This window comes from Notothenia coriiceps, unplaced genomic scaffold, assembly GCF_000735185.1.
Source record: "Notothenia coriiceps isolate Sejong01 unplaced genomic scaffold, NC01 NC01_scaffold00007226, whole genome shotgun sequence".
NCBI lineage: Eukaryota > Metazoa > Chordata > Actinopteri > Perciformes > Nototheniidae > Notothenia > Notothenia coriiceps.
Window position 1 is genome coordinate 2,169 of NW_011339927.1, and position 11,072 is coordinate 13,240.

The 11,072-nt window shown below is 41.5% G+C and overlaps 1 protein-coding gene across 1 annotated transcript in view; it reads left to right on the forward strand.

Annotated features, from left to right (window-relative positions):
- Window positions 1–1,117: 1,117 nt before the first annotated feature.
- Window positions 1,118–11,072, forward strand: part of LOC104943943 (pleckstrin homology domain-containing family A member 6-like) — a 17,103-nt gene continuing 7,148 nt past the window's right edge. Inside the window, exons 1-2 of the mRNA XM_010769414.1 lie at window positions 1,118–1,200; window positions 1,717–1,817. The gene's annotated coding sequence lies outside the window, so the exon portion shown is untranslated. The remainder of the gene's footprint in view (window positions 1,201–1,716; window positions 1,818–11,072) is intronic.

An 11,072-nucleotide genomic window follows, 5' to 3' on the forward strand; every position in this document is an offset into this window, starting at 1 on the left:
AAATGAACTGTATTTCTTGCAGCCAACTCTGAAAAGTCCTGAGCCAGCCAATATTTCCACACCTCCTCTTAAGTTTGACAGTCCTAGAACTTTACACATTATGAAGTTAACACTTTTTGTTGTGGGTGATGAGATTTGGAGGAGCCTAGTTACAGTCCGAGCCAAGTGAACCTTACAATAACTGGAGCATAGTGGCACTGGTTTTATGTCTCTAGCTGAGGATTTCAGCTTCACCTGCGCTGGGGAAGGGAATCCCTCTGAAAATACTTGTTGGTGTGCCAGAGGAGAGGATGAACACTGGAGGTGTGGGATGTTCTGTGGCTGAGCATGGAGCAGCCTCCAGCCCCCGCATGACCGCATACTATAATAATATGTTAAACCACAGTGTATTTTCAATTATTCTTAATACATTTCGGAGCTGTAACTATTATCTCCGATGTGGAGAATTAAGACCAAACGTATCTGCATGGATAGATACTCAGTTTTAAAAATAACATAATATATATGATTATTTTATGTCATTCTTCATCATTTGAAGTCCCTATGCTGAATTGTGTTTTCAGTTCAGATAGTCAAAGGAAAGGCATGTTCATGGCTGCTGTCTATAAATACAGCCATCAATAAATCATTGAAATGTGTGAGGGAGACATGAACAGGAGAGAGACGTGTTTATATTTACTTGCTGTCCATTTGTCTGTATGTGTGTGTGTGTGTGTGTGTGTGTGTGTGTGTGTGTGTGTGTGTGTGTGTGTGTGTGTGTGTGTGTGTGTGTGTTTTTGTTTGTGTGTCAATGGTGCAGCAGGTACAGTTGGCCGAGTGCCGAGATTCCTGCAACACTTACAGTTGGCCGAGTGCCCGAGATTCCTGCAACACTGACTCATCATGGGCCTGATCTATCCTCCTGCAAACACACGCACACGCATGCACGTCGCGCGACACACACACACACACACACACACACACACACACACACACACACACACACACACACACACACACACACACACACAGAGCATGGATCAGGGTATTGTATGATTGCACAAGCCCTTCCCCCTACCCAGATCTCTTCTCTCTCCCTTTCTCCCTCATTTGCTCTCTCTCCCCTCCTTCTCCCTCTCTCCCTCTCTCTCTGTCACACACCCACACACAAACGCACTCTGCAGAGAGCGTTGTTTCGGGGCTACGTTTGGAAAATAAGAGGTAGGAGGTCACAGAGAGGAGTGTATCCCTTTCAACCTGCGGAAATGTTCATACCTCCTTCAATTATTCAGTCAGATGGTGCGCCCCCTTCTACTGCACTGCTGCATATCGCGCTGGATCCTAGTGTGTGTGTGTGTGTGTGTGTGTGTGTGTGTGTGTGTGTGTGTGTGTGTGTGTGTGTGTGTGTGTGTGTGTGTGTGTGTGTGTGTGTGTGTGAGCCATTACCGCTGCTTATCAGAGGGACCCTCGGACCATAATGGATATCTATTCTAGGAAGCTGTCACCGTGGGAGCAGAGAGTGTGCTGGGAGGAGAGCTGCTTGGACTGCTCTCTCATGTTTGGACTGTGAACACTCCTCCTCTGTCTGCCTGTCTTTTCTCCTGCAGGTTCAATGAACTGACTGACAGCCTGTAATTGCTATTTTTCTCACAGTAGTTGTAGCCGTGCTCTGGATGGTATTTCTGTTCCTCTCATTCTTTCTGGGATGATTCCTCACTTTGATTTTTCCCTCCACAGATGAAAACGAGGACACAGTGTTAGGGAGTTTGCCGCTGCTCAGTTTCCGAGTCGGAGGAGTGGAGCCTTCGGATAACATCACCCGCAGGTTTGCCTTTAAGGTCAGTAACATCCTAGTGGAGGGGCAGGGTGCTGGGAGGTCTGTGTGTAATTGCATTTCATCATAAGTGCATATTGCTTTTTATGTTTAGGCCAAACCTTAATAAATGAATACGGTAAGTAGGAACAGTAGGTCGGAAAGTGTAAAACATGTTGTAAAACAGGGGGATTGGAGGGCTGTCTGTTGCTCTAACCATAGAAGACTCATCCTTGTGCAATGTGACCTTTATTGCAAAAGAAGGATTTACTGATGTTTGAACTTGTTCCTTGGCTGCATCGCTGTGCTTTAGTGAAGGGTGTTGGTTTGGTTTTAGTTGATTGATAGAAGCTGACTGGCTTCATGGCTGAGTCACATGATGTTATTTATGGTAGTTAAGAGCCTCACAGGGACTCTGCAGGCTCTCAGTTACTCAGGTTGGGGGGTTGATGTTGTAGCTGTGGCGGAAGCCTAGAGCTTGTATGACTTTGAGTTTAATATGTGGTCTTTATATGTTGTGTTTATTATGTTGCTGACATTGAGTCATGTCATCACTTCATTTCTCATCTTCAATGCACCAATCCCCTTGCAATTTGTGAAAACTAACATTATTTAATATTGTGGATATTTAGTGAGAGTAGCTAAAACATGAATTTCAACCATTGACATTCTTAGCCTCTTTCTAAACAACCCAGACAGGATATGCTTGAGTTAACAATTACTAACAACATTCTGACTGATGAGGGCAACCACGAGTCAAATAGGCAAACATAGACCCACTGAGGCACCGCTCAGTGGGTCAGTGGTTCGATCCCCAGCCCCTGCGGTCAACATTTCAAAGTGTCCTTGGGCATGTATTCCAAATGTCTATGGTATTGAAGGTACCTTTGGATAAAACCAGCAGCTTAATGAAATGCAATATCATTAGTGAATGGATACATTTTTTACTTTTTATCTGCCACCTACAACCTATTTACAAGTACAGTAGAACCATGTCCCAAATCACTGTGTAGTCCAAAGACACAGGGCAGCTTATCTGAAACATTCATAGACTTTTGTTGGGAGGTAATAAGACAGAAAGTATATTAATTGTATACTTATTGTTCCTAAAAAAACGGAGGCTGCGTCTCCTCAGACGCAGGGAGCAGTAAACACAGCTCAGCGGAGACAGAGCTGTGTGTCAGGCTGAATAAAGATGAGACCATGAGGATGCAATGTAGGTTAGCTGAGTCTGAATCTGCTGAGTGAGGCTTTATATAAGTTGGATAGTTAGCCTTGTTTCCCCATCAGCCTCAGCATGAAACACAAACAGTGACAGCTCTCTCTCTGTCCAGATCTCTGAATATATCGCTCTTTGTTATCTCTCCCTGCCCTCTCGCTCACTCACTGTTTGCCATTATCATCTTTCTTCACTTTCCAGAACATTCAGTCCTTGTTGTTCTCTCTTTGCATGTCCAGTGCAAGCTCTGGTGCAAAGTCCAGGGCATGTACACGGTGTATTCCGGACACACACACACACACACACACACACACACACACACACACACAGACACACACTGAGTAAATATGCAGTGTGGCTTTGAGAGCCTGCCGAGGGTTAGGGTGCTGCTTGTTAGCTCATGTTCTGACTGGACTCTGTACTGTTTCCTGTCCAATGTCACTCTGGAGTTAATATTAACAAACCTTCAAAATCATGTTGCAAGCAGAGAGCAAAAGCATTTCAGCTATAAATATATTGGATACATATAAAAATAAGCACTACACCTAAAAGATCACAAAGAAAGATAATCATTAAAGACTTTGACAAGGCCTTGGTATCAAAGCTATTCTGAAGAAGTGAGAGCACACTGATTCTTCCAGACTCACAGTGAAAATCATCTCCTGTCTTCAGAAAAATAGCAGATGTAATTTCCAAAATATTATGGTGAGATGGTTTATTTTTGATTTTTGACAGTCAGGCTAAACCTTTCCCCTGATTTCCCCGCTGACACATTCACTGTCCAGTACATCTATTGTAAAACTCTGGCCAACGTCAAGAAGCTTGTTCATCAGACAGCCTGCCTCTGGACATCAAATGAAATGTGTGCTCACCCGTTGACCTTGGCCGTCTCTCAGAGCATGCTGCTGCAGTGAAGAGTGTTGACCTCGCTCTGGGGGGCTCACCAGGCTGTGGTGATATTTGTACACATAAGTGTATTTGTTTTTTTATATTCATTGCGTTGTATTTATTCTATGCTTCTCTAATGTTGAAAAGTTATAATGGCAGGTATGGTGTGATCCTTTTTGCCCCTTAATAATAATAATGATGATAATAATAATAAATTACTTTTCCTGAAGGAGGTCGATGAGATAGGTCGGGGCCAAGTTGTGGAGGGCTTTGTAGGTGATTAGGATCATTTGTTTTATTTGGTCCAGTATTTAACAGGGAGCCAGTGTAGATGGATGAGGATGTGGTGAGTTGATTTGGTGCGGGTGATGATCCGGGCAGCAGAGTTCTGTATCATTTGTAGCTTGTTAAGAAGTTAGGGGGGGATGCTGGAGACAGCATTGCAAGGCGGGAAGTGACAAATGAATTTGACCTGGATTTGAGTGCTGGATTCAGACAGGTATGGCGGACTCTGGAAATAGGTGGAAGAGAGGTTGATGTTTTTGATGTAAGGTGCAAAGGAGAGGGAGCTCCAGAGTGACATCGAGGCTCTTGACTTGAGGGTACGGAGAAGCCATCAATGATGATGTTGGGATTGGTGGAGGATTGAGCTTTGTTGAGGGGGTTATGGAGCTTCATCCAGCTCCTGATGTCCTGGAGGCAGGTGGTGAGAGAGGTGGGGGCTGGACAATGTTGGGTTTGGTGGAGATGTAGACCTGTGTGTCAGCCACATAGCAGTAGAAGAGGACCCTATAGTGAGGGAGGACAGTGCCAAGGGGAAGGAGGGAGACGAATGATATATGTGGACCTAGAAATGATCCCTGTGGAACACCTTGTGAAACAGCAGAGCATCTTGACTTATGGTTGTTGAGTTGAAAATATTGTTGTCAGTCAGCGAGATATGATGTAAGTGGCCCCCCAGTCCCAATGCCAGGCAGTTGATGAGTAGTGGGTGGGAGATGTGCAGCTGTGAGGTATAGGAGGATGAGGATGGTGAGCAGTCCTGAGTCAGCTGCAGGAAGAGGTCTCATGTCATTCTTTCTTCTGCCTTCCTACTGCTGCTCTTTTTGAATAATGCTGTTAGTTAGTTGCAGTGCTCTCTTCCTAATTTGGTCTCTCCAGGATGGCGGCACTTGTATCTGGGCGGATTTTTCTCATGTCCTTTTCAGATTGTCTTTATTTAGAAAAGTATAGAAATTTTAAATATAGCAATGTATATGTTTGAAATACTGCATTTTAAATGTTAAACATTTAATTAATTCAGAACTCTATGCAATCTTAAAATAAGAGAATTGTCAAAAAGTAAATGACACATTTTCTCTGTGTACTTCTTTTAGCTGGGATCATGAGAATTTCAGAAGTGAAAACTAGGGCACAGAGCTGGAGAACCCTGTCATAAACCTCGGTCCCCAGGCAGCCACAGGCCAAAAATAACAGCAGTGGCCCTCATAACCCACATTACTTAAACCTTCTACATGAAACCTTGTTCATCCTGTGTGAACATTGCAGTGCCACCAGGTTGATTTGATTTAAGGTCCAAGGGAAGATTTGTAAAAATAAGCATGGGAAGTTACTACTAAAAAGACTAAGCAGAACATTGTAATCACATTATCTGTGTTGTGATGTTCCCTCTTCAACATGGAGAAGCCCACATTCCACAGTTTGTCTTTGTAGAAAGCAGCAGGTCACAGAATACACTGTTTAGTTTAAAACACTCGACACACTGCTTCAAATAAAAGAAAACATGTAGGGTAATTATAAATGAAATACAAAAAAAAATTCCCGATGTCATGATTGCTTTTAAATTTAAGAATAGAGGATGACATCAGCTGCTCTACAGGTCACAGTGGTATCAGCGGTTGATCAAGTCAATGCGGTGCAGCGATGTGATTCTTTGCCTGTTTGGCCCAAAGTCATACAACAAAAAACTCAACGCTATGCGGGAAAGGGCTTAAGTGGAACCTTTTTTTTTTTTTTTTCAGGAAGTGGAGTATCATTTCTCTGTTTCTCTCTTTTCTTTTCAGTTTTCTTTCTGCATGTTTAATCACTGCTTAAAGGGCTCTACACAACATGCCAACATTCACACACACCATGCGAGTTGCACAGGATACAAAATAATTGTAATTCTCATTTGGATATCTTGGGATTCCTCCCATGTTCCTGGACTTTCATTCCACATTTTTATTTATTCACTATCCTCGCCTGTAACTGTTGTTTATTTTGACATCTGTAAGTTAAACATTAAATTAAATATACCATTCACGTGCCAAAGTAATCCACCATAATGATTGTGCGCTTGCATGCATATTATTGGTAAATGCAGTGCCCTATTTGATGTTGTGTTGCAATGTGGCAAAAGTGAACAAAGCTCATATTTTTTGCAAGAGCCATCTTTGTAATTTTCTAATCATGAGCCATGGGAGCATGCCAGTGAAGAGAGTTCTATAGGTGAGAGTTCATAGTGTTGGTATCTACAGTATAGCTAGCTCTAAAGACATCGTAGTGAAAAGCAGTGTGAGTGTTTTCCGAGGTGGACTCGACTTGTTTTCGTCGGAGTAGAGGAGCTCCCTCAGGGTGTCTCAGAGGTGAGGCGGAGCCTCTGTGGTCCTGCCCCAGCATGCCTCCTGTAAGCTGTCTGCTGATTCCTGTCCAACAACTCATGTTCACGACAATTGCTGCTTCAAAATGACCCACAGTGCCTCTGATATGCTGGTGTCTGACTATACTGATATATATATATGTCGGTTTAGTAATGCTCTTTTGGTTTAATAAGTAATGTACTATCAATAGATCGCCATTATTCTTTATGAGCCAGACATTTCTTGTGAGTCTTGCTTGTAGAAGAAAGATTCTGGCAAATGTCAAAAACAAACTGTGGGAATCGCCTTCCACTGGCTTCACCCATCAATAAAAACATTTCCAGACTTTGGTGTAGCTGCATCTCTGTTGCATCGTATTCCACCAAAAGGTGCATGCGGTTAGCCTTTAACGTTTGTTGATTGTTTGACATCTGACACAGGCAATGGGGATATCACTCTCTTGCTTTCTAGTCAAGTTTTAGAAGTGTGACTGTCAATCAAATGTGCGACATCGTCTTGATTTGCAGCAGGCGGGAAAGTGATACAAATGCTTTGCAGTCCTGCACAAAATGTTACACATGGTCACCCTGACTGATACTGCACTGGACTTGCCACACTCTTTTTTGGTTATTCATTAAAGATAGTTCCTGGTATCATGTAAGTTTTTTAGTACCATCTCGGCTGAGGTTGTCCTCAGAGGTGATGTTAATGCTGCAGAATTATCATTAGTCAGAGAGAATTGACACTAGTGCGTCATCGGACATCCTGCACAAAGCCAGTGTTTTTAAATAGCTAACTACTGTTGATTACGATTGCTTATTTTTTACAGCCCTACATCTTTTGTACAACTTTTTTTCATCCAGACTGTGTGTGTATATAACTGTAGTTCCTCAACCACAGCAGCATTCTCTGCCCTGTAGTGTTGCTTTTCCTCCCAGCTCAGTCAGAGCTGTCCAAACCTGTTGTACCTGCAGCTGCACCACCTGACTGTGGAGGTGTGGCCGGCCTCAGGAAACAGTATGAGAGAAATCACTGTCCAACTGAAGCTTGTGCTATTAGTCAGTCTGTAAATAGAACCGAAACCTTGTTCTGTTAGTTAAATCGAGTGTTTGTCTAGAAAACCAAGAAACATTGTTTTAAAACGTTTAAAGACCTGAGTTCCTTATTCCCTCTATTGATCATAGGGTAAATGATTAAACTTACAGTGTGTGAGTGTGAGTGACTCAACAGCCAGAGTCATAGGGTTACACCTATGGGTGTGTATATGTGAATTGTGTGTGTGCTGTGGAGCTCAGCCTCACCCTTCCTGAACAGAGCTATCAGTGGCTATGAGCAGAAGAGGTTCATTCCTTTGTGCTGCTCTCTCCCTTCTTGTGTTCATGTCCCTGACTGAGGGGACACTCATCGCTGCTTATAGTCTTCCAAACAGAGGTTGGAGTAATCCAGGTGCAAACAGAGTTTAGAATTAGACTGAACCAGGCTAAACACACTCTGCCAGCCTGGTCATATAGACCACCGTTTTCATTATACATTTTTGCCAAAAATCTCAGGGGATTTCCATCACACATTGCAATATTATTCATAGCTGCCAAAAAACACAGGCTCTGAATTTGCAGACCAAGTCAGGAACACAGTTTCTCATTGGTTGACAGCTCAGGAACACAGTTTCTCATTGGTTGACAGACCAACCCAAGGCATTAATTATAGATAGTAAAGGCCTCAAAATAACTCTCACTGCTTTTAAAAAGTACAGATTTATCATTTGGAATTTATCTTACAAAGTTTCCAAAAATAATTTCAAGGCTGGGTTACTGATTTTCTGAAAGAGATCCCATCACTGGCACAATGGTGGGTTTATTATGTTGTAAATGACATGCAGTACTTGACCCTAAAGTCAATATAGCGAACAATAAAGTAGGCTGCAGGTTATGTACATTCGGAGAAGTACCTTAGCAATGTAAAGCAAACATCCTCCATGTGGACAGGAGACGCTCTCTTGCAGTAAACAAATCAACGCACAATCCTGTTAATCCTGTTATGAAGCCGTTTACTGGCAGCCTTTATTTGAGAGTTTTAGAGCATGTTAATAATACATAATATGGAATGTTCTGCCATCTGCAATCTATCAAATCAATAACAACAGATAGAGTTTGGTGATGTCATGTGTGTGTGGGATCATGGGAGTTGTTGGGCTTTGATTTAACAGAGTTTGATTGAATATGACGGAAATACATTTGGTTGACCTTATTGTTTCATTTTACAAATCTTTACAAATATATAAAAAATATCTGCTTTTAACTTTTGACTTCCTATATTTTCTTTATGTCTTTCCTCTTCTTTTTATTTTTTTCTGATCATCTTTGCTATTCTTGTTTTTTGGTTTGGGTTCTCCTTCCTCTGTCCTCTCTTCTTCCACCCTTGTTTAACCCTATTGTTCACTCTTCCTTTTGTCAATTTATTTATCAATCGACTCTTTACGGATGGAAGTGTTAGTTACTTCCATCCGTGTTCTGCTATTATTTCCTTCAATCCTTAGTTTGTTCCTTCTGGTTTCCTTCCCTCACTTTATAGCCCTTTTTTTGGTTTTCTTTTCTCATGTTATTTCCTTTCTTATTTTTTTTCTTATACTTCATTGCTTGTGCTTTTTTCTATCTTTCCTTCGTTTTTTCCAAAAGATAATAAAATAAAAGTAATCATCGTATTCATTTTATTTGTGTAATTTGAAAAAATAGAAGTGTAAGAGATCTCTCCTTCATCCGTCCTTCTCCATTTGACTACCTGAATGAACAAAGGAAAAAGGCTGGACAACACACACGTATCCCATAGCCCCACCTCTGTTGCTAGGTTACTGCTGCCTTGTACTATACAGTAATTTCAACCAATTGAATCACCTCGTGTCACTGCTGGAGGCGGGGCCTCAGAGTGCTCCACCGTGGAAGGAAGTGACTCCTGTTTATCAGTGATATCATTTCCTCTTGCAATGTTGTGGCAGTGTTCCTCCTCCTTGTCAGAAACACACACACACACACACACACACACACACACACACAGTTCTGTGTGCTGTTATGTTCAGTCATCTTTCTTATGTTGAACGTGAATACATTTACTTTGTAAGTAATTATGGGACGTATTTCTTCTTTCNTTTCCTCTTGCAATGTTGTGGCAGTGTTCCTCCTCCTTGTCAGAAACACACACACACACACACACACACACACACACACACACACACACACACACACACACACACCTTCATTCATTACTGCTTTCCACAGCATCAATGGACAGATGGACCGATCTGTCTCACACTTGGAGCATTGTTCACGTTACCACTGGCACACACACAATATATAATCTTTAAACATTTTAGTTTTAATAGAAATAAGGTTTATTGTTAAATACCTGATTAAAATTACAGGTTTACATATCATTTTTAAGTATTTGCAAGCACTGTATTAGAAAGAGATTAAATGAAAATGATCCACCTGATTACCTTAGTTGCTGATTGGCTAATGGTTACACAAGCCAAAACATCGTTATGACATCATCAAGTGGCCAAAATCTGATTAGCTCACTCAGACAGGTTTTTATAGAAATGGATCAAAAAGAGAGAGAATCTTTGTTCCTGAAACTTTCAGAATCTCTTTCCACAGAGGGGACACATGTTGATGTAGAAGAGACATGAGGAAGAGGGGACACATGTTGATGTAGAAGAGACATGAAGAAGAGGGGACACATGTTGATGTAGAAGAGACATGAAGAAGAGGGGACACATGTTGATGTAGAAGAGACATGAAGAAGAGGGGACACATGTTGATGTAGAAGAGACATGAAGAAGAGGGGACACATGTTGATGTAGAAGAGACATGAGGAAGTGTATTTTGCATAATAGGTGACCGTTAATCAAATGTTGGGGAGATGTTTTTCAAGTTGCAACATCACACCGCTGAACTCAGGAGGAGGTCAGCGGTGCATCTGGATCACGGTAACACCGTAACTCAACCCGATAACCTCAGAGCAAACCACACTTTGAAGTATCAGGGGGGGCACGAAACATCTCTTTACGGTGGGTGAGGTGAGAACTGCACCCAAGGGACAAGTTCAGAGACGCTAATCTGTGAGACAAATTTCGAATAAAGAACTTTCTGGGTGATCAATCAAGCTTTGGAATATATTTCAGTCTTTCTCTCCTGGTGCAAAAGATTGAGCAACCAGTCTTGTCAAAATAAACTTGTTTTTTTTTACTTCTAATATATTCAATTTTATAATGATTAATTAATCTCTTCTCTTTTTTAGATGAATGTATTTTTATTTTTGTACTTATCTATTTACTTGTGTTTATATTTTATATATTATAACAGGTGTTTGCCTAATTTCTCCCTTGGATAAATACAGTTTTGTGATTGATTGATTGATTGATTGATTGATTGATTGATTATTGATTGATTGATAGATAGATAGATAGATAGTCTATGTAGCTCCTGATGGAAAGGACCAGGCACTAGAAAGTCTTGTTTTACCCATAGCTGAAAAATAAATGGTCCTTCACAGCTGCATA